Source organism: Saimiri boliviensis, chromosome 15, assembly GCF_048565385.1.
Source record: "Saimiri boliviensis isolate mSaiBol1 chromosome 15, mSaiBol1.pri, whole genome shotgun sequence".
Taxonomy (NCBI): domain Eukaryota; kingdom Metazoa; phylum Chordata; class Mammalia; order Primates; family Cebidae; genus Saimiri; species Saimiri boliviensis.
In genome coordinates, this window is record NC_133463.1 from 81,350,097 (window position 1) to 81,370,507 (window position 20,411).

At 45.2% G+C, this 20,411-nt stretch overlaps 2 protein-coding genes across 2 annotated transcripts in view; one reads left to right on the forward strand and one right to left on the reverse strand.

Annotated features, from left to right (window-relative positions):
* SLA (Src like adaptor) overlaps window positions 1-284 on the reverse strand; it is a 37,568-nt gene extending 37,284 nt beyond the window's left edge. The window contains exon 1 of the mRNA XM_010344228.3: window positions 4-284. The gene's annotated coding sequence lies outside the window, so the exon portion shown is untranslated. The remainder of the gene's footprint in view (window positions 1-3) is intronic.
* TG (thyroglobulin) overlaps window positions 1-20,411 on the forward strand; it is a 273,908-nt gene that overhangs the window by 206,616 nt on the left and 46,881 nt on the right. The gene's annotated exons all lie outside the window — the stretch shown is intronic.

The following is a 20,411-nucleotide window of genomic DNA, read 5'->3' on the forward strand; positions in this document are numbered from 1 at the left end:
TACCTTCACACACTGAGCATGACTTCTGGGAGCTGTCTGCAGAGAGATTGCTGGGCGCAGAGTCGCTGCTTCTCCGTCTGTCAACTGCTGCTCCTCTGGAATAAACAGACAGTCGGGCCTCTCACGAGTGAGGAGAAGCAGCCCATGCCACCCAGAAGAATTGCAGTTGCTAAACTGGCCGCTTACTTCCTCTGCTAGGAACGAGGAAGGCACAGGGCTTGCAGAAGGGCAGGTTCCTGTTTTCAGTAACCACTCTGAGCAGGCTTCTCTCTGCAAAGACTGGGAAGATAGAGGCATTTGTAATTGTTTTACAAAACACTTGAGAATATGGCCAACTTAATTCTGGATTCTAGGAGTTCAGAAACTTTGTCTTCTTCCTCTAATTAAAAGACAAAGAGATGGGGCTGTGAACGTGCTCCTGTGCATCACCAGAGCTTGCTGGGTCCACGAAGGCTGTGGCTGACAGCTACAGCTTCTCTGATTTCAGTTTCCCAATTTTTGCAGTTCCCTCTGTCACTGCTGCATGGACCCCAGAGCAAAGCTTCAAGATTAAAAGAGACTGAAGAGACACAGTGACTTGGTGCAATGTGTGGGTCCAGGGAAAAGAACTAGAAAGAACATTATGGGATGGGAGTTGTTTGAATATATACTACCCAGTAGATAATACTTTTCCAGTGCTAAGTCTCTTGGACATGATCGTAAGGGGTATGGGTTATGCGGGAGAATGTCTAGTTCTTCAGGGACACATGGTGACTGAGAGAATGTGTCATATCATGATGGCTACAGCTTTCAAATAGTTGATTAAAAGAAGAGCTGCATACCTGTATCTACGGTCATTATGTTGGTGCAAAAGTTATTGCAGTTTTTGCCATGAACGTCATGGCAAAAACCATAATCATTGTTGTACCAATCTAATACACACACACACACACACACACACATACACACACACACGTAAAGATACAGAAAGGGAATGAGAGAGACAGAAAGCAAACGTGACAAAATGTTAACTACTTGGTGAATCTAGGTGAAGGGGATATAGGTGTGGATTATTCTACTCTTCGTGGTGGGTTTGATGTTAAAATATATGTGTCTCTTTGTTATATATTACAAAACATATGTTGTATATATTATAGGTTATACAAATATTGTATACAAGATCTCCCTACTTACAGTGTGTGAGTCTCAAGCAGAGAAACCCAGGTGCTTGGGGCTTCAGAGCTTATTGATGAAAGAGGTGAAAGTTTCTGGAATGCTGACCCCAGGATTCCCTGAGAATTGCGTGCTTGAGCTTGGAATGCCAGGTAACCATGCTGGATGTCCTTCAGAGCCCCTCACAGCCCCTCATATCTCACAGAGTGGACAGAGCATCAGAGACTTGAGTGACCTGCCCATAATCACACAGCTAGTCCCCAAGCAGGGCCAGGGCCTGAGTCTATGGCTGGGAACCCAGGCCCCAGTCCAGCGAGGCCAACATAGCCACCCTGGGACAGTCATTTGGAAACCTCACTCGGTATAGTTTGCAAAGATGAATCAAAACCCTCAGAGCTGCTTCTAAATTTAGCAGGCAGGCACTCTGCACTAGAGAGGTGGTTCCTTAGAACTTGTGGAAACACCCGCTCGCGAAGAGCATGCTGGGAAGGTGCAAAGGAAATATTGCAAAAGACTCAGTGGGCAGTTTGCTTAACAGGGAAGAGGGGACAGGCAGAAATATGCAGAAGTGGAGACTTCCCCCCAAATTCACACAGAGGAGTAAAAGAGCTCTGGACTTATAGTTAGAGGTGTGAGTTTTTAATAGACACTTACCAAGGATCTAGTACAGATAAGGCTCTGAATTTATTCCCTGACATTTCTTTAGTAGAGCTTTATAGAGCAAGGCATGTTCCAGGAGCTGGGATTTAGCTATAAACAAAAGTGCAAAAAGCCTTCCCTTGCCTGTGCTTAACTTAAAGGAGACTACAGAGACATGGTGACTCAGTGCAATGTGTGGGTCAAAGGAAAAGAACTAGAAAGAACATTATGGGGTGGCAGTTATTTGCATATATACTACACAGCAGATAATACTACTTCCCACAGGAGGAGTCCTATGGGAAAGACTGAATATGTGACTATCAATTATGGTGACCCATTGAGGAAACTTAATGGGTTGATGGGACGGAGGGGCCCAGATGTGCTACTTTGCACAGGTGGTCAGTTGTGTGGGGGGATGTGCTTTCTCTAGAGGTATCATTAGGCTGAGAACTGTAAAAAGAAACAAAGCCAGTCCTGGGACAAGCTGGGACACGAGAGTTGTATGCAAAGGGGCCGCTGGTTTAACACAAGCTTTAAATGTTTTGGGGAAAGACACTATCAGCCCTAAAGATGCTCAAGTCAAAGGCAGAGGCAGGCAAGAGAGAGGCCCATAGAGAGGGTTCCTCATCAAGGACGCAGGAGGAGCTGCTGAAGAAGGAAAAAAGGCAGATGCGGAGCCCTGGAGGTCAGGGCTGCAGGCTGTTCTCTGCCTTTTGCCAGTGGGTCATTGGGTGACTGGGGTGCTGCTGCTAACCTTCCCCAGCCCCTAGCCCGGGGTGTTTATGAACCGTTCACCTCCTGGGGTAACTGAGGAAACTCGGTAGGTTTGAGAAAGTGCTCCTTATACTGGGCACTGTGCTATCCTGAAGCCTGGGCTGTGCCAGAGCAGGGGGATGGAATGGAGGTGTCTGCCCTGGGCTCAGCCAGAGAGGGCAGAGCTGAACCTTGATGCCATGCTCAGCAGGTGACTCAGGTCTTAGGCCTCTGTTTTCAGTAACCCCAAGGGGGTTCTCAACCTCAGCACTTTTGACATTTTGGATCAGAACATTTTCTGGTGTGTGTGTGTGTGTGTGCACGTGCGTGTGTGTGCGCATGCGAGTGTGTGTATGCGTGTGTACATGCATGCAGGTGTGTGTACGTGCATGTGTGTGCACACAAGTGCGTGTGTGCATGTGTGTGTGTGTGTGTGTGTGTGTGTGTGGTGGGGTTGCAGGGCTGGCCTGTGCATTGGAGGAGGTGCCATGGCATCTCTATACTTGACCCACTAGATTGTGCTCCCTGGCATGCATCTCAGAAACCTGCTGTATAGCAAGGCATCTTTGGGTGGCTGTGTCACCTGTCCTTCCTCTCCGCCATCATACATGTGACCCGAGAAGAGGAACTGGTTTGTGGTCTGTTCAGGAATCCCTGGGAATTAGGGCTTAGAAGCTCCAGCATGAGCAACCTGTGAGCTGCATCTTAAAGGAGGAGTAGTTTGCTGTCAAGAACTAGGGTGAAAGCATGTGAGCTGTGAGCTACCTGAGCACAGCAGGGGAAGAGCGGGAGGTGTACTTCTCACTGTGGAGGCCCAGACACGAAGGATTGTATTGTGAGTTCGTTCCCATGTCTTCCCTGCTACTCCGCCACCCTAACCGATCCTCTCCCAGCCATTTTCCATAGTTCACACACCTTTTCCTCCTAATCCATGAAATGTCCTGAGTCCAAGAATGTTGTCATTTATTCAAGCATGCATTTCATGCTCTATACATTCAGTCATTCATTCAACAAACGTTTATTAGCACTCACTGTGTGCCAGGCACTATGCATGTAACTGTACTATGTGCCAGGCAAAACGAGGCCTGACCCTCAAGGAGCTCAAAGCCAAACACTCTTTATCCTGGTTTCCCGGGCCCAGCACAAAACAGTGTTCATCACATATTTGCTGAATTACTTCATTTTGCCAACATCTATTGTAAACTTCTTGTGTATATAACCTATACTCAGAGGACAGATGGAGAGAGAATTCTCAGATAGAGCCTGAATGTGTCTCCATCCCTCCCTGCCCTCAAGGAGTTTCTGATCTAGCAGAGGAGACAGACACACATATCAAAACCCCAGGGTGTAAAGAAAGATGTCAGTAGGGAGAAGTCCAGGTGAGGAGACCAAGAAACCTCCAAGGCTCCTGGTTTCACCAGGAAATTCCTGACACGGAGGCGTGGCGGGACCATGTTAGATTCCATCCCAGCAGCTTGGTCTTCAAGGTCCATGCACTGAGTCAGCACAAGAAGCAAAGACAAAAACACTTAGCAGGTAATGCCCCCACCAAGGACCTCAAGTGTAAGCATGGGGTCAGCCCAGGCTCTGTTGCGCTGGTCGAATGACACCATCAGGAGGTCGGGCTTTAGGGCTCACAAAGACACCCAGTACCATCTGTGTAGGAAGCAGCTGATTTCCAGAGGGCTTTGCAAATTAATTAGCTATTGGGGCCCAGACTAATGGCCATAGGCAAATAACAAAAATGCCAGCCATGCATCGATTGATAATCACTCAATCAAGCACTAGGATGTGGTCATCACCTTCATCAAAGTGAAATGTTCCCCTATGTAAAAACTGGCTTTACGTACTTAACGTTGTCAGGAGCCCGTGGTTGTATTTCTCCAGTTGGGGGTTGACAGGTCTCCCAAGGCAAGCAACAAAAAGCCACTTCTCCAGCTTCAGGTCTCAGAGGAGCTCCAGGTTCGAGGAGGTTAAGAGCTCCTAAGGCAATCCGGCCTCACTGGGCAGATGTGATGTTGAAGCCCCATGCTGGATCAGAGGTCACAGCTTGGTCCAGTATGAGCAGATTTCCAGTCCTTTATAGCTTGATTTTTTTTTCCTCTTTCAACATAAATATTAAAAGTTTGGAAGAAGAAAAAGGAAGTCTTGGAAACTAGAAATCTTTCTCTCAATGGAGAAAATCAAGTGTAAACTAATTTGTTTGGTAGAGAAGTTCTATACAACTTATTGTATGCAAGGCATTACACTTGGTGCTATAAAACTGTTGATGGGATTCTCATATCAAACCCTATGACCTTCAAGATCCCATGCAAGATAGAAGTTCTTGAGAGTAAAGTTCTGCCCCCTCTATGGCCAGATAACTCTGACCCACTAATTGAATAATTTAATAGTTTTTTGAACCCCTTCTATGTATTAGGCATTGCTCTGGTTACGGAGTTATAGAAATAAATGAGTAAAGTCTTAGAAGGGAACTGAGGGCATGGGGACAGCAAGAGGAACTCTCCCCTTAAAAGCGTGACATTTGAAATGAGTCCAGAGTTACTCTGGCATAAAAATCAAGACGTAAAAGCACCAGGCAAAGGACATAACGACTGCCAAGGTCTGGGACTAGAAATGCTTGTGTTCAAGGAACAGACAGAAAGAAAGGGAGGACGGGCATGGTGGCTCACGCCTGTAATCCCAGTGCTTTGTGAGGCCGAGGTGGGCAGATCACGAGGTCAGGAGATCGAGACCATCCTGGCTAATACAGCGAAACCCTGTCTCTGCTAAAAATACAAAACATTAGCCAGGTATGGTGGCATGTGCCTGTAGTCCCAGCTACTCAGAAGTCTGAGGCAGGAGGATCACTTGAATCCTCAAGGTGAAGGTTGCAGTGAGCCAAGATCACGCCACTGCAGCCCAGCCTAGGTGACAGAGCAAAACTCCGTCTCAAAAATAAAAAATAAAAAAAAGAAAAGGGAATTAATATTGGGGAAATGCAACTTGCCTCTTGCTTATATTACATATTTAGTCTTTCTGCTCACTCTATGTATCTAGATTTCACCTGAAAAAACTGGCACTTATAGGGCTTACCTTACTTGCCTCCAGTCACCCAGCTGATGAGTGGCACCACTGGGCCTAGGCTCGTGGGCTCTAGAAATAGGAAATTTGCTGTCACTATTTTACTGGCCTCCCACTGGGTCTTCCCAAGCCCCACCTCTCCCTGCCAATGCTCTCTTCCCATCCTTTTTCAGTCCTGTGTTCCCAAATAACACTCAGGCCCTACTGCCATCCTCCTCAAGCAGCTGCCCGAAACTCAAGGCCATCTTCATTCCTTTCCCTCAGGATCCTCTTCACTGCTTTCCTAGCATTCGAAGCTCATCAATCTGTTCTTCACCCTCCTTATCAGCCCCATGGCAATGCCAGCACTCAAGGCCTCCATGCCCCACTCACCACAGGAATGCCCCTGCCACTGTGCACTGCAGACAAGCCCTCACCTCTTCTTCATGCACTTTGTCACTGCCCCGCCCTTCCTGTGTGGATGCCTTTCCCCCTGCAAGGGCATGAGGCAGGTCCCTCCTGGCCCAACCCAGAGCTCACCTTGTCCATGCATCTTCCCAGATGCCCCTCACCCAACAATGATTGCTCCCTCTCAGAATGCCCCTTGGTGTTTTATCTGCAACATAGGAGTGGGACACATTGCATATTGGAGCCACAAGCAAGAGGATTTGAGGTACTTAGGAGCTGTGTAACCTTGTGGGGCTTTCTGATTCTTTCTCTCTGCCTAGTGGTGTTACTGATACTGCTTTATTATGAGGGTCCATACATAATCATGTGTATAGCCCACCTGGTCTAGTGCAAAGTGCATAGAAGGGGACCAACCCCTGCCTTCTCAGAACTTACAGTTTTTGAAAGTCAGACCAATAGAAAGATAGGGAACATTGGTGTTAAGAGACACCCTTAGAAGAATTCCCCTCATGGGGCCTGACAACACCCAACACCACCAACACCTTACACCCTACACTATACACCCTGCACCCTATACCATACACCCTACACCATACACCTCACACCCTACACTCTATACCCTATACCCTACAGCATACACCCTACACCATACAGCATACACCCTACACCATACACCCTACAGCATACACCCTATACCATACACCATACACCCTACACTGTACACCTCACACCCTACACTCTATACCCTACACCCTATACCCTACACACTACACTATATACTCTACACCCTACACCACACACCCTACACCCTACACTTCACACCCTACACCACACACCTCACACCATACACTCTATACCCTACACTGTACAGCATACACCCTACACCCTATACCATACACCCTACAGTATACACCCTACACCCTATACCATACACCTCACACCCTACACTCTATACCCTACATCCTACAGCAGGCATCCCCAAACTACAGCCCACAGGCCGCATGCGGCCCCCTGAGGCCATTTATCTGGCCCCCCGCCACACTTCAGGAAGGGGCACCTCTTTCATTGGTGGTCAGTGAGAGGAGCACAGTATGTGGCGGCCCTCCAACGGTCTGAGGGACAGTGAACTGGCCCCCTGTGTAAAAAGTTTGGGGACGCCTGCCCTACAGCATACACCCTATACCCTACACCATATACCTCACACCCTACACTCTATATGCTACACCCTACAGCATACACCCTACACCCTACACCCTACACTCAAACCATACACCATACACATGGGAAGACTTTGCCTCTTCTCTGTGTCCTAAGTTCCTATTCTTGGAACTTACAGTTTTTGAAAGTCAGACTAGTAGAAAGATAGGGAAGGTTGGTGTTATGAGACACCCTTGGAAGAATTCCCTTCATAAGGCCTGACGACACCCAACACCACCAACACCCTGCACCAAAATAGGAACTTCTGAAAGTCAGACCAATAGAAAGATAGGAAGGCAGGGAATAGAAAGACTAAATATGTAATATAAGGAATGCATAGAGATGCTTCCCTTTCCTTTCAATTCGGAGCCTGGGCTTGGGAAGGCAGGAGTATGTCTAATCATGACCATGGAGCCTAAAACGGAGGTTACCCCCAAAGACGTGATCCATAACTCTCCCTTCAATAAAAGAATAAATGAAGGTTGTACCTTCTGAATTAAAGTACATAAGTTGTGAATGGTGACTTTTCACCTCTGGGGAAGACAATAAACTAACTATGAAAACTGTCTTGCAGGGAGAGCAGTCCCTATTGTTTCTCTGGAGATAAAAGTTTATGTTTCTGGAACATCTCCAAAGTTGGATAAGTGGTCCATCTGGATAAGCTGATTTCTCCCACTGGAGTGGAACCTAAATGTATATGTCATCAGAATCTTTGGAAGGTCTTTTGGCACTAGCAATATGCTCAGGAAGAAGGAAAAAAGTAGACGCTTGATGTCCACCACAGCGGTCTGCTGTGAAGAGCTGCACGGTTAGGTTGATTCATTCAAGCTGTTCTCGTGTGTCATTGCTCAACATAGACCCACTACCTCCATGCTGGGGGAGACCTTACTGTTCTCAGCCTTGCGATAAAGAGGTCAGCAGTGTTCCCAGAGATTGGGAAGTTCTCTGAGCAGGACCCAATTTCAGGTGTTTGCAGCCTTGCTTTCTTGGCTTCCTTTCTGTAACTGCACTCTCGTGTAAGCCGTCCTGCCTCTGGTGGATTGTCACATAGGACCCACTGGAGAGAACGCAGGCTCCAACAGAAATGCAGAGGAGGAAACAGGCATCACTTCTAAGCAAAGAGGGATCTAGCCAGGAATGCTGTTGAAACGTTATATTTTATCTTCCCTTGGTGCCAACTTAGAGTCTATCCCCTGCAAAGGGCAGAGAGATCCTTGTGAACTCTGTTTAGGGACACAGACAAGAGGCAAAGTCTTCCCATGTGTGTGATGTATGGTGTAGGGTGTAGGGCGTTGGTGGTATTGGGCATTGTCAGGCCCCATGAAGGGAATTCTTCCAAGGGTGTCTCATAACACCAACCTTCCCTATCTTTCTATTGGTCTGACTTTCAAAAACTGTAAGTTCCGAGAAGGCAGGGAGTGTGTCTGTTTGAACAGTTATTGATGACTAGCCTTGGCATTTGCATGCCTGGGGCAACCAGCAAAGATCCCCTGGAAAGAAGAAGGGATGGAGGGCGGAAGAGACAGCAAATTAAGAAAAAAACTTCCCCTCCCCATAGATTGCAAACTTTCTTGAGGGCTTAATCATTTTTCATTCCTTGCAGCATAGAACACATAGGAGGAGCTCACGGACACCCATGGAATTATCCTGATAATCAACCAGCTTGCTGCAGCAGAGCAGGCTGTGGGCCCAGGGAAAGTGGAAACAGAGGCTGGACACTGAGTGATAATGCCTTTGCGATTAGCTTCCTGACATCACCAGTTGGGCCTCTTAAACACTCTGCCCTGGTATTGTCATCTCCTAAACAATAATGCCAAGAAACCTTGTCCACCCACTTCTAAATGTGCTTGAACAGCACAAAATCAGGGTAGAATCTGGGACAGCATTATTATTATTAACTTTTATTAAGGTTTCCGCTAATGCCCTTGTTCTATGATGCTTTGATACTTTCATGACGTACTTTTTTCTAAAGATTCTGTTACTGTTTTCAAAAGAAAAGTAGGCCGGGTGCAGTGGCTCATACCTGTAATCCCAGCACTTTGGGAGGCTGTGGTGGGTGGATCACAAGGTCAAGAGATGGAGAACATCCTGGCCAGCATGGGGAAACCCCGTCTTTACTAAAAATACAAAAATTAGCTGAGCATGATGGCACGCACCATAGTCCCAGCTACTCGGGAGGCTGAGGCAGGAGAATAACTTGAAACCAAGATGTGGAGGTTGCGGTGAGCAGAGACTGCACCATTGCACTTCAGTCTGGCGGCAGAGCAAGACTCCATCTCAAATAAAAGGAAAGGAAAAGCAAACTTAAAGCTAGCCTCAATGTAATTTAAAACAGTGTCATCCAGTTATAATCTACTGGATGGGTGTGAAATCATCTGTCAGCGTCTGCTTCGGTGCCCACTGAGCTGTAACTAACGACACTTAGTTGTCGTGTGGGGCAGCCACGGAGGAGAGCTATGAGTAGGCAGGCCTAGTTGCTATAGAAACATTTTTGGCCAAAACAAAATTTCAATCCCACTTTAGGCTGGAAAATTTTATTTTTATTTGAGTAGCAATAATAAATAATGATAACCTTTATAATAATAAATAGTTATAAAGTACTATGCAGGTGCCAGTTATCATTATTTATTATTGGTAATACTTTATAATCTGTAAAGTACTATACAGATGTTGGTTATCAAGTACTTTTTGAAACTGGTACTTAATTTTCACAAGAACTCTTTGAAATATCGATCATGATTTTAACAACTGCTACTGCTATTTATTGGAAACTTGAAACATGTAAGCACTTTACATGTTATCTCATCAATTCATCTTAACAAATGAATGAGGTAAATATTCTCATCCTTATTTTACATGAGGGTAAACTGAGGCATGGGGCCTGTAAATAGCTTTCTTAAGAACACACAGCTGGTTGGAGAGTGTTAGACTTGAACCTGGGCTGATGGACCCCATGACCCATGCTTTTGATGCCACACCTTGATACATATCACATACCCATTTTACAGATGGGGAAATGGGAACCCAGAGAATGAAATCAATTACCAAGTTGTCAGTGCAGGATTCGATAAGAGTTCTCTAATCTGAAAGCCCATTGTATGTCCATTTTTTTCTCCATCTCTTTAAAATAATAATTTCTGCTTTTCATCTGACAGATTTGAAGAGGATAACATCGGAATTGTGTGATGTGGGTTTCAAAATCTCAGTAGGCTCAGGGACTCACGCGCGCCCTTCTCACGCAGTGCTCTGTGGCCCTGTCTGGGTTCTGGCGAAGCCGTCTCCTCCTTGGATGGCCCCTCTGCACCTAGTGGCTCCCAGCTTCCCCTGCCCCGTGCCCGGTTCTCCTCTTTCTGCATGGAATGACCTCAGTCACTCAGCCAGGTCATGCCTCTGTTGCACTGTCCTCTGAGAGGCGACCCTGATCCCGTCCAGGCACCTTCTATGCCATTTCCTCTCTTGTACTTATGAGGCCATTTCCACCCACCAATGTCTCAGAATTTTCTGCATGCATTGTGTTTTCTAGGGCAGACACGGTGAGTCCTTTCTGCTGGTCAGGAGCTGACCTATGGCATTTACTGGAGGAAGGAGAGAGGAAGCAAAGAAAGGAGAGAAGAAATGGAGAGAGGGGCCAGTCTAGGGGTGACTGAAGGAAAATAGAAGAGACTTTGTCTCTCCCTGGGCGGTCCCTACTGCTCTAGCTCTTCTCCCGGCCCTGAAACAAAGCTGCAGGAATAAATGAGTAGAACGAAGCAGTCAGGTTTTACAAGTTGTAATGATGAAATTGTTTTTACAGGGAAACATATGCCCATGTGTATGTATGAAGTGCTCATTGACAATGGAAGGGAGGCTCAGGAGCCTGCATTTTAAATTCTCTTTGAAATAAGAGGGCAGCCATTGCCTCGGCTATCACTCATGGTGTCACTTTAAACGTGTGACACCTTTGCCTGGGAAATCAGAAATTTTCAAGTGCCAAGCATTTAAATGGCTTCTGACAGCCAGAAGGTGACAGAGGCAATTAGATTTCATGTTTGTAACAGATGGAGAAAGGCATTTTGTCAAGTCCGTAAGACCTGTAGGAAAACATGGCAGGTGCCTGCTCTGAACTAAAGAGGCAAAGCAAGAATCAGGGCCTCTCCATTTCCCAGCAGAAGTGCCCAGGAGAGACCCCTTAAAGGGCTCCCCCATGGGGGCCTGGGAAGGCCTCCACACCGTGCCTCCACAGGCAAAGAGGACAGTTACACAGCTAGACCACAGGGACTGCAGTGTCTGTCAAAGATGTCTGCGAAGGCAGGTTGAGTGCAGATTCTGTTTGGCACATAGAGGGTTGGTAGTGCCGTGGCTTTGGAGACAAATAGCCGGAATCCAGTTCCCCAGCAGTGGGTGATTTGGGACAAGGTTGTTTACCCTCTCTGAACCTCATCCTTTAATAGAAGAGTCACAGTCCTCTCTCCCTGCTGCAGAGGTTTATCGAGCACACGAGCATGTAAAGTGCTGAGAGCACAACAGCGCCCCATTACTTTTCGGTACCTTCCTTTTCTTTACTCCACATATAGATACAATTGGTGGGTGATTTCAGCTTGCAAATATAAAAATATACCAAGGTACAGTCTCTCTGTAGGACAGGTTAGCAGTCTATTGAAAAAAAGTTTTTGGTCAGCTACAGTGGCTTATACCTGTAATCCCAGCACTTTGAGAGGCCAAGGCAGGCAGATCGCAAGTTCAGGAGATGGAGACCATCCTGGCCAACATGGTGAAACACCATCTCTACTAAAAATATGAAAAATAAGCTGGGCGTGATGGCATGTGCCTATATTCCCAGCTACTCAGGAGGCTGAGGCAGGAGAATCGCTTGAACCTAGGAGGTGGAAGTTGCAGTGAGCTGAGATCACACCACTGCACTCCAGCCTGGGTGACAGAGTGAGACTCCTTCTCAAAAAAACAAGTAGTTTTTATATATCTATAGATTATAAAATATCTATCTATAGAATGCAAGACAGAGCTTGAGGACCTCGCACTAGGCAAGGGTTTTTTTTAGATAGGACACCAAACCTCAAGCAGCAAAAGAAAAAATAGATACATTGGATTTCTTCACAATTAAGAAAATTCTGTACTGCAAAATATGCCATCAAGAAAGTGAAAAGAAAATCCACATAATGGGAGAAAATATTTGCAAATTACGTATCTAATAAGGGACTTACACCAAAAAACATAAAGAACGCTTAAAACTGAATAACAAAAAGACAAATAACTCAATCTGAAAATAAGCAAAGGATCTGAATAGACATTTCTCCAAAGAAGATGTACAAATGGGCCCATCAGCACAGCAAAAAACTCTCAGCACTGTTAGTCATTAGGGAAATGCAAATTAAACCCATAATGAGTTATTAACTCACACACACTAGGACGCCTATAATAATAACAATTTTTAAAAACCAGATGGTAAGTGTTACTGAGGATATGAAGAAGTGGGAGCATTCTGGTATTGTTGGTGGGAACATAAAATAACACAGCTACTTTGACAAACAGTTTGGTAACTGCTCAGAAGGTTAAACACAGAAGGTTTTCATGTGACCTAGCAATCCCACATCCAGGTATACATTCAAGAGAAATGAAAACATGGATCCATGTAAGAATTTGAATGTGAATGTTCACAACAGCATTATCCATAACTTGCAAAGAGTGGAAACAACCCAAATGTTCACCAGCCGATGACTAGCTAAGCAAAATATGGTTTCTCTATACAATGAAATATAATTCAGCAACAAAAATACAGTACTAATACTTGCTATACTATGGATGAAGTAAAAGAAGCCAGACACAGAAGGCTACATATTATTTGATTCCATTCATATGAAATGTCCAGAGTAGGCAAATCTATAGAGACAGAAAGTAGATTAGTGATAGCCTGGGGCTGGGAGTGAGGGTGGAGAATGGGGAATGACTGCTAATGGGTACAGGATTTCTTTGTGGGATAATGAAAATGTTCTAAAATTAGAAGTGGTGATGATTGCACAACTCTGTGACTATAACCGAAAATCATTGAATTAAGTGGCTGAATTCTGTGGTATGTGAATTATATCACAATAACACAATTGTTAAAGCTAGCTATAGATACCAAGAAACATAGCTTAAAATACTAGCTAAATGTTTATCATACAACAAAAATATTCTTCTTTAATACAGATTTTCATGTGGTACCTTTTTAATGAGAAACTATTAAAATGCCATGAGAATAACTTATTCAATACATTTTTATCTTTTTTGATGGAAAAACTATACCTTTTGACCCTATAATGCCTTTGTAGAAGGAAATAATCATGGAAATATGAATAGATTTAGCTATAAAGATATACATTACAGTATTGTCTGTAACATCATAAAACCTGAAACAATAATATCTGTCATTTATTAAATACTTACAATGTGTAATGCACCATTCTGTTACAGGAAAGCTTTCTTATTTCTTCAGTACAACAATCCTGTGGGGAAGCTCTCAATATTGTTGTATTGCTTACAGATGAAGAGAGTCTCAAATCAAACAGCTGCAAATCGGAGCTGGGATTTGTATCCAAGTCTGTCATACTTCATGGCCTGCAGGTGCCCCAACCTGTCTATAACATTCTCCTTCATAACCTAAAATCCTAAATTTAATTAGCATGCTGGCATTGAAAACAATTTTGTAAATAAATAAGTAATGACACAGAGTGATATTCACAATGGATTGTTAGGTGAAAAAAGATAGGCTCAAAAGCAATCAGCTCTCTCTATTTCCTGAATATATATGTATACACACACACATGCACATGCACACGCACACGCACACACACACACACACACGAGACTTGCTGGAGGCTAACAGCATTTAATAGTGGTTTTATTTGATTGGGAGGATTCTGTGTAATTTTAATTTTCTTTGTTTCATTCACCTGTATTTTCTGTTTGGGGTCTGCTATTTTTGCTTTACAAATTGCAATGGCCATTCTGTTTTCCCTTTAAATAAGCTAAGGTAGTACTGATAGATGTAGAGCAATGTATGACAGCCTTTTACGAGAGCGCCAAAAGGATTGCATTTGTGCCGATCTGTGAAGACAGCAAGGCTTATTGCTGAGACCTCTTTTCTCAACCAGAACCACCTCCTTCCTTCCTTGCGGGGTGAGGGGTTCTTATTTCTGTCCCACTTCTTAATGCTCCTGCAAAAGTTTTCTCAATGGACTTGGCCACGTCACTTGTCCACCGATGTGCTTACACGCTAAGTTATAATGACTGCTTCCCTCTTGACAGGGATCGTTACATTTTAGTGTGCAATTCATCTTTTAAATGTAATTTAAATTTTTCTAATTAAAAATTTAACATTAATTCATTGGAGACAAGTTAGAATATTCTAAAAAGTATAAAAAGCCAATAGAACTCCCCCATCATTCACTCACCTTGAATTGTAAGAAGGTTCTGTGAATTGATCAAGTCAGACTATTCAAATAAACCCAGTGGGGCCAGGCAGCAGGAGGTGCCCTGGGACTGAAGGCCTGTGAATGTCACGTGACCTCCTCCAGCTGTTGAGACAGCACAGCATCATGGGAAACAAAAACCTGGGGCCAGAAAACCTGGGTCTTAACCTCCTTCACCCTCTACTAGCAGGCCTTTAAACTTCTTAGACATGCTTTCTTGAGTATACCCCAAATTCTTCTCAGAATGAAGTGGGTCATACACAGAAGAATGATTCTTAAGAAAGTCATTGGGATCCAGCACTCTGGGAGGCCTAGGCGGGTGAATCACTATGTCAAGAGATCAAGACCATCCTGGCCAACATGGTGAAACCCAATCTCTGTTAAAAATACAAAAATTAGCTGGATGTGGTGGTGTGTGCCTATAGTCTAAGCTACTTGGGAGGCTGAGGCAGAAGATTTGCTTGAACCCAGGAGGCAGAGGTTGCAGTGAACTGAGATCATGCCACTGAACTCCACCCTGGGTGGCAGAGTAAGACTCTATCTCAAAAAAAAAAAAAAAAAGGAAAAAAAGAAACCATTTTCAGTAATATTGGTTCTTCCTACTTCCTAGGATGGTAGTGGGAATTTAAAGGAGCCAGTAGAGGGAAGAGCTTTGTCTTAAGCAGACTGGAGCACAGTTGTACATGTGAATCAAAGCGACTTGGGATAGACTCTCTGTTGTTTCACCAGGCCTTTTCAGTCTGCAGACATGACATGGTGTATTTCTGAGCCCTATGGCATAACGGAGAAGCCAGGCTCTCCTCCCCTCATCTTCCTCCTCTTCCTCCTCCTGCTCCTCCTCCTCCTCTGTTTTTGAGCCCTGTGGCATGATGGAGAAGCCAGACTCTCCTCCTCCTCCTGCTCCCCCTTCTCCTCTCCCCACCACCCTGCCACCCTTGCAAGGACCTTGCCGGCAAGTCGCCATCCGCCAGCCACTCATGAGTGGAATGGAAAATAGGTGTTTGTGATGTGCTTAGTGATTGCTGTTTTCATGAGTAGGTAGCACAGTATGGGGCAAACGGTGAAAGCTTTATAACCCTAGCCCTGCTACTGATCAGTTCCAATACCTTGGAAAAATTATCTACCCACTCCAGGCCTCAATCTCTCTATCTGTAAAATAGGGACAATAATATTATACTTAGGGGTTGTTTTGGAGATCATGAAAGAAAATGTGAATAAATGACTTGGCCCTTAGAAGGTGCCTTGTCAGTGTTTAATTATTTTCTGCTTCCCTGTAAGTAAACACACACACACACACACACACACACACACACACACACACACATGCACACACACGCACACACAATTTTTATATATAAAAAAAGGAATAGCACTCACTAGACATCCTTCAAATCTTACATTTCAGATGGTCTCCTAGATCATGACTATCCCAACAGGTAGTTTTGATACCTTTTAAGAAAGCAAGAGTGATCCTAGCACTTTGGGAGGCTAAGGCTTGAGCCCAGGAGTTTGAGACCAGCCTGGGAAACATGGCAAGACTCTATATTATAGAGTCCTGTCTCTATATTTAAAAAATTATTGGATTAGCCAGGAATGGTGGCACATGCCTATGGTTCCAGCTACTCTAGAGGCTGAGATAGGAGGATCGCTTGCACCCAGAAGGTTGAGGCTGCAGTGAGCTGTGTTCACTCCACTGCACTCCAGTCTGGGCAACAGCAAGACCCTGCCTCAAAGGAATAAATAAAATAAAATAAAATAAATAAAAAAGAAAGCAAGAGTGAAACCTTAGCCTGATATTCAAAGGACATTGACCAAGGGCTAAGCTACCTTCTGCTTTTCTCACCCAAATTCCACAGGCTTTCACCAAGTGAAACCAAGAACTGCTAAGAAATTCTAAGAAGGAAGGAGAAGTGCATTCTTATGCCCTAATACTGGGGTTTCAAGATGAAAGTTGTGTTAATTACTACCCCTCTGATGGGAATTTTGCCAAAATCGGTGTTACAAATTAGATTAAAACTCAGGCTTTTAGAGATCAAGAAAAGGAGATGATTTTTAGTGTAGGAAACATGCAAGAGAATACAAATAGAAACTTGGATGCATAGCAGTTTAAAAAAAAGTCTGTCTGTGCTCTAGTTTCCAGAACTCTCTCCCTAAGCTATCCTGGCTGCTCAATAGCATACCCCAAGTCAGCTGGCCCACGACACCTTGGTGGCACCTTCCAGGTGTGAGTGAGTTCCCAGGAGAGGTTGGTGTGAGGCTGGAGGCATGGTGCTCTGGATCCCACACTACCCCTTTCTCTTAAGACCTTACAAGTCACTGATGGACTCCCTGCCTCAGATGCTTCTTGCTCCAGTCCACCCACAGTCAACTGGCCAAGCCACCATGCTGCCATTCACTCCAGTTTGCCTCTGTTTCATGCATGGTGTTCCACACCTTGTGCTGGGCTCTGGGGATAAAGGAATAACTACCTCCCAATCCCTGCCAGCAGAAGCTCGCTTTCAGGAGGTGTTAATGCTCCATCCTTCAATGAGGGCCTGCTGAGTGCTACAAACCATTTTCAGCTCTAAGAATGCAAAGACAAAGAACCCAGTGACAGGAAATTCCTAAGTCCTTTCTGTAATGCCCCATTTAGAAGTCTTTATGGATGCCCCATTGCCTGAAATGGATGCCTGCTCTGGGTCCCAGGGTTGGTGCCTTCTAAATCACATCTCTTACTTAGTCTGGGATTTAATGACCTCTGAAGTTTACTTCTCACTACACCTCTATGCAAATTCTTCTCTTCATTTAGAAGTCATTGGTCCACCTGCCTGCCATTCATTCATCTGTTCAGTCCCTCACTCATACAGTCATTCCCTCACTCATGCAATATACATTTTGAGTTCCAGGCCCTGTCCTGGGGCTGCTGGGTTACTTAGGACTCAGCTCCTATCTATAACTGGGTAATCAGCTTCTGACCCTTCTGCCATCCCTGCCCACCCCCTCTCTGAATGGTCACCCATGCTGTTTTTCCCATTTATTTCCTCCCATAGAAATCAATGCAAGTCCTAGTGATTTTCTGCAGCTTCCTCTGAGCCACCCTAGTGCCCAGAAGTCCCTTCCTCCCCTGAATCTCCAAAGCACAGAATTCTTGGCTCACTACTGCTGATGATTGCACAGAGCTCATCCGGAGGTTACCAGTCATGTGTCCTGCTGGATACAGTCCACAGTTTAAAAAAATTTCCACCTAACTGGAGCTTGAGACTTATGCTTCTTTGTGACTCACTTTGCCTGGTATAAAATAGAGTAAATAAGCCAGCTAGATATTGTTAAGTTTCTAGAGGCCCACTGGTCTGGTCAGGGCCTAAAAGTCACACATCTGGTTTCTCCCAGGAGATGCAGAGAGAAGCCCTGGGTTTGAAGTTGGAACACCTGGGTTCAGGTTCTGTGCAGCAGAGAATTTCTTCCTGAAAAGACAGTCCTTCCTAACTGATCTAACTTCATAGTGTTGTGGCAGGAAATAAATCATGAGTCGACAAGAAAGTGCCTTGGCCCATGTGTGGTACGACAGGGAAGTAAGTTTACCAGCTCTGCAGCTGCTCTGTGTATAGAGGCACCTGCCCCCAAACCAGGCAGCTCAAGGGACCTGCTTCCCATGAGCCTAGGTTGTAATAACTAGTTTCATCAAGTTACATTGCAGGCATTAAACCATGGATACTAACAATCCTAATGATGAATACAACCAACTTTGAGTGCAAACTACACATCAGGTATTTTACCTCCATTGTCTCGTTTAATCTGCACTTCAGCTCTGTGAACACTGATCATAATATCCCCATTTTACAGGTTAGGAACTGGAAGCTCAGACAGGCAAAAGGAATTGGCATCATAGCCACGGGCAGAGCTGGAATTAAAACCCCAGTCTGTCTGGTACCAGGGCCATGAGCTTTGTACTTTGCTTTGGCCTCATGCTCTCACAGGGACAGAAAGAAACTGCCCAACGCAAGCATGAGATGGCATATTGAACAGAACATGGCGCTCTGGTGCCTGCAGCCTGGGTTCAAATCCTAGCTCTGCCACTCCCAGCTCTGAGACTTGGGAGGAGTGGCTTCAGCTCTACCCGGGAGCCCCCTCAAAGTTGAGATGATACTGTTGTTATGCAGCTTCCAGGGCTGTTCTGAGAACCCTGCCTATACACATTCTTCTACAACCCACGCAGAACATGTACGGCCCACATTCAGTGCCAGGTACACAGAAAGTACTGCTTGATGTTCCTTCTCCTCTTCATTGTTGTGTCTGTGCGGGGCTGCAAGGGCTTTGCAGGAATTAACTCCTTGATTCCACGCAGTGCCTGATAGATGGTGAACTCACTGGGCACCTCTTTACTGGGCTTCCCATTCTTCCCCTTTCCCCGTGAGGCAGACGCCACTGTAGATGAAGATCCATGTTCCAAGGAGGGGCTGAGAAGTGCAGGGGGTTCCAGGAGGGAGGTGGAGTCCACCCAGAGGACCCGCTGAGGCACAAATGCCCCAGGGCAGGGCTGCCAGGCCTCCTGCTTGTCCGGGGAGCTGCCCACCCTAATCCTTGTTGCTTTGCTTACTGGAGCTGCTCTGGGGAGGCTACAGGCGGTATTCTTCCTGGGAAATGCCCAAGGGTTCATTTCAACAAGGGCAGCTATGTATGTGTGTGTTTGTGTGTATGTGTATTTGTATGGATGTGTCTGACGGTATGAGTCTATCTGTAGGTGTCTGGGTATGTCTGTGTGTGTATATAATTGAATATGTATCTATGACTGTGTGTGTGTGTCTTGGTGACTGTGTGTGTCTTTCTGTGCTTATGTAAGTGTGTATATGTGTGGGTGTGTATTTCTTTCTGTAGCTGGATGTTTCTATGACTGTATTTTTCTAAGTGCGGGTCTCCCTGTGTCCATGAGTGTATGCCTGTGTTTTTTTTTTATGTGATCCTGTCTATGTGTATAAGCGCGTATCTCAGTGTGAGTATGTCTCTATGACTGTGTGTTTACATCTGTGGCAGTGTTTATGCATGTAAGTATGTTTTTCTGTCTGTAGCTCTGTGTGTAAGCATGTGTGCATGTAAGCATATGTGTGTGTAAACGTATGTCTCTGTTGGGGTGTGTGTGTGTCCTTAACCAACATAGACAAACTCTGAGTCTCCTGGTGCTGCTTTAAAACAAAGCAATGCTCCTGTGTTATGTGATCTCCAGCCAGTGGCTCACTGTGTTCTCCAGGATTTTTAAAAGAGAGACAGAATCCTAACTCCTAGGATCCTCTGAGAAGCAATAGCAATAAACTCTTTGATTGCAGTGTGTGTTTCCGTCTGTGGCTGTGTGTGTGGATATGTGTGCGTGGCCAGGGGAAGGTCTTGACTCCAGAGTGACCATAGTGACTGAGGTCAAGGCAGCTCACCATGTTCTGAGGCCCCAAAAAAGAAAGCAGTGGTCAGCAATTGTGGTTTCGGCCCGAACTATTTTTAAAGTTAAACAAACAAACAAACACACACACACACACACATAACCAGCAGAAACTTATTGCCATTGAATAGATAGGTCAGATTTAGATAAAGCCAGAGCCCAGAGCTGTGGACGTATAGGTTTGACTGGGTGGACTGAGAAGACCTGATCCCTTTACACCCTGTGTAAAGAGGTCCCATGAATGTCACTGCACTAACCACAGTGCAGCCATCGCTCCCACTGTGCAGAGGACACCCTTCTTCAGCTACCTGGCCTCAAGCATCTTTGCGGTGACACTGTGAAGTCTGGTGTGTTGTTCTCATCACAGA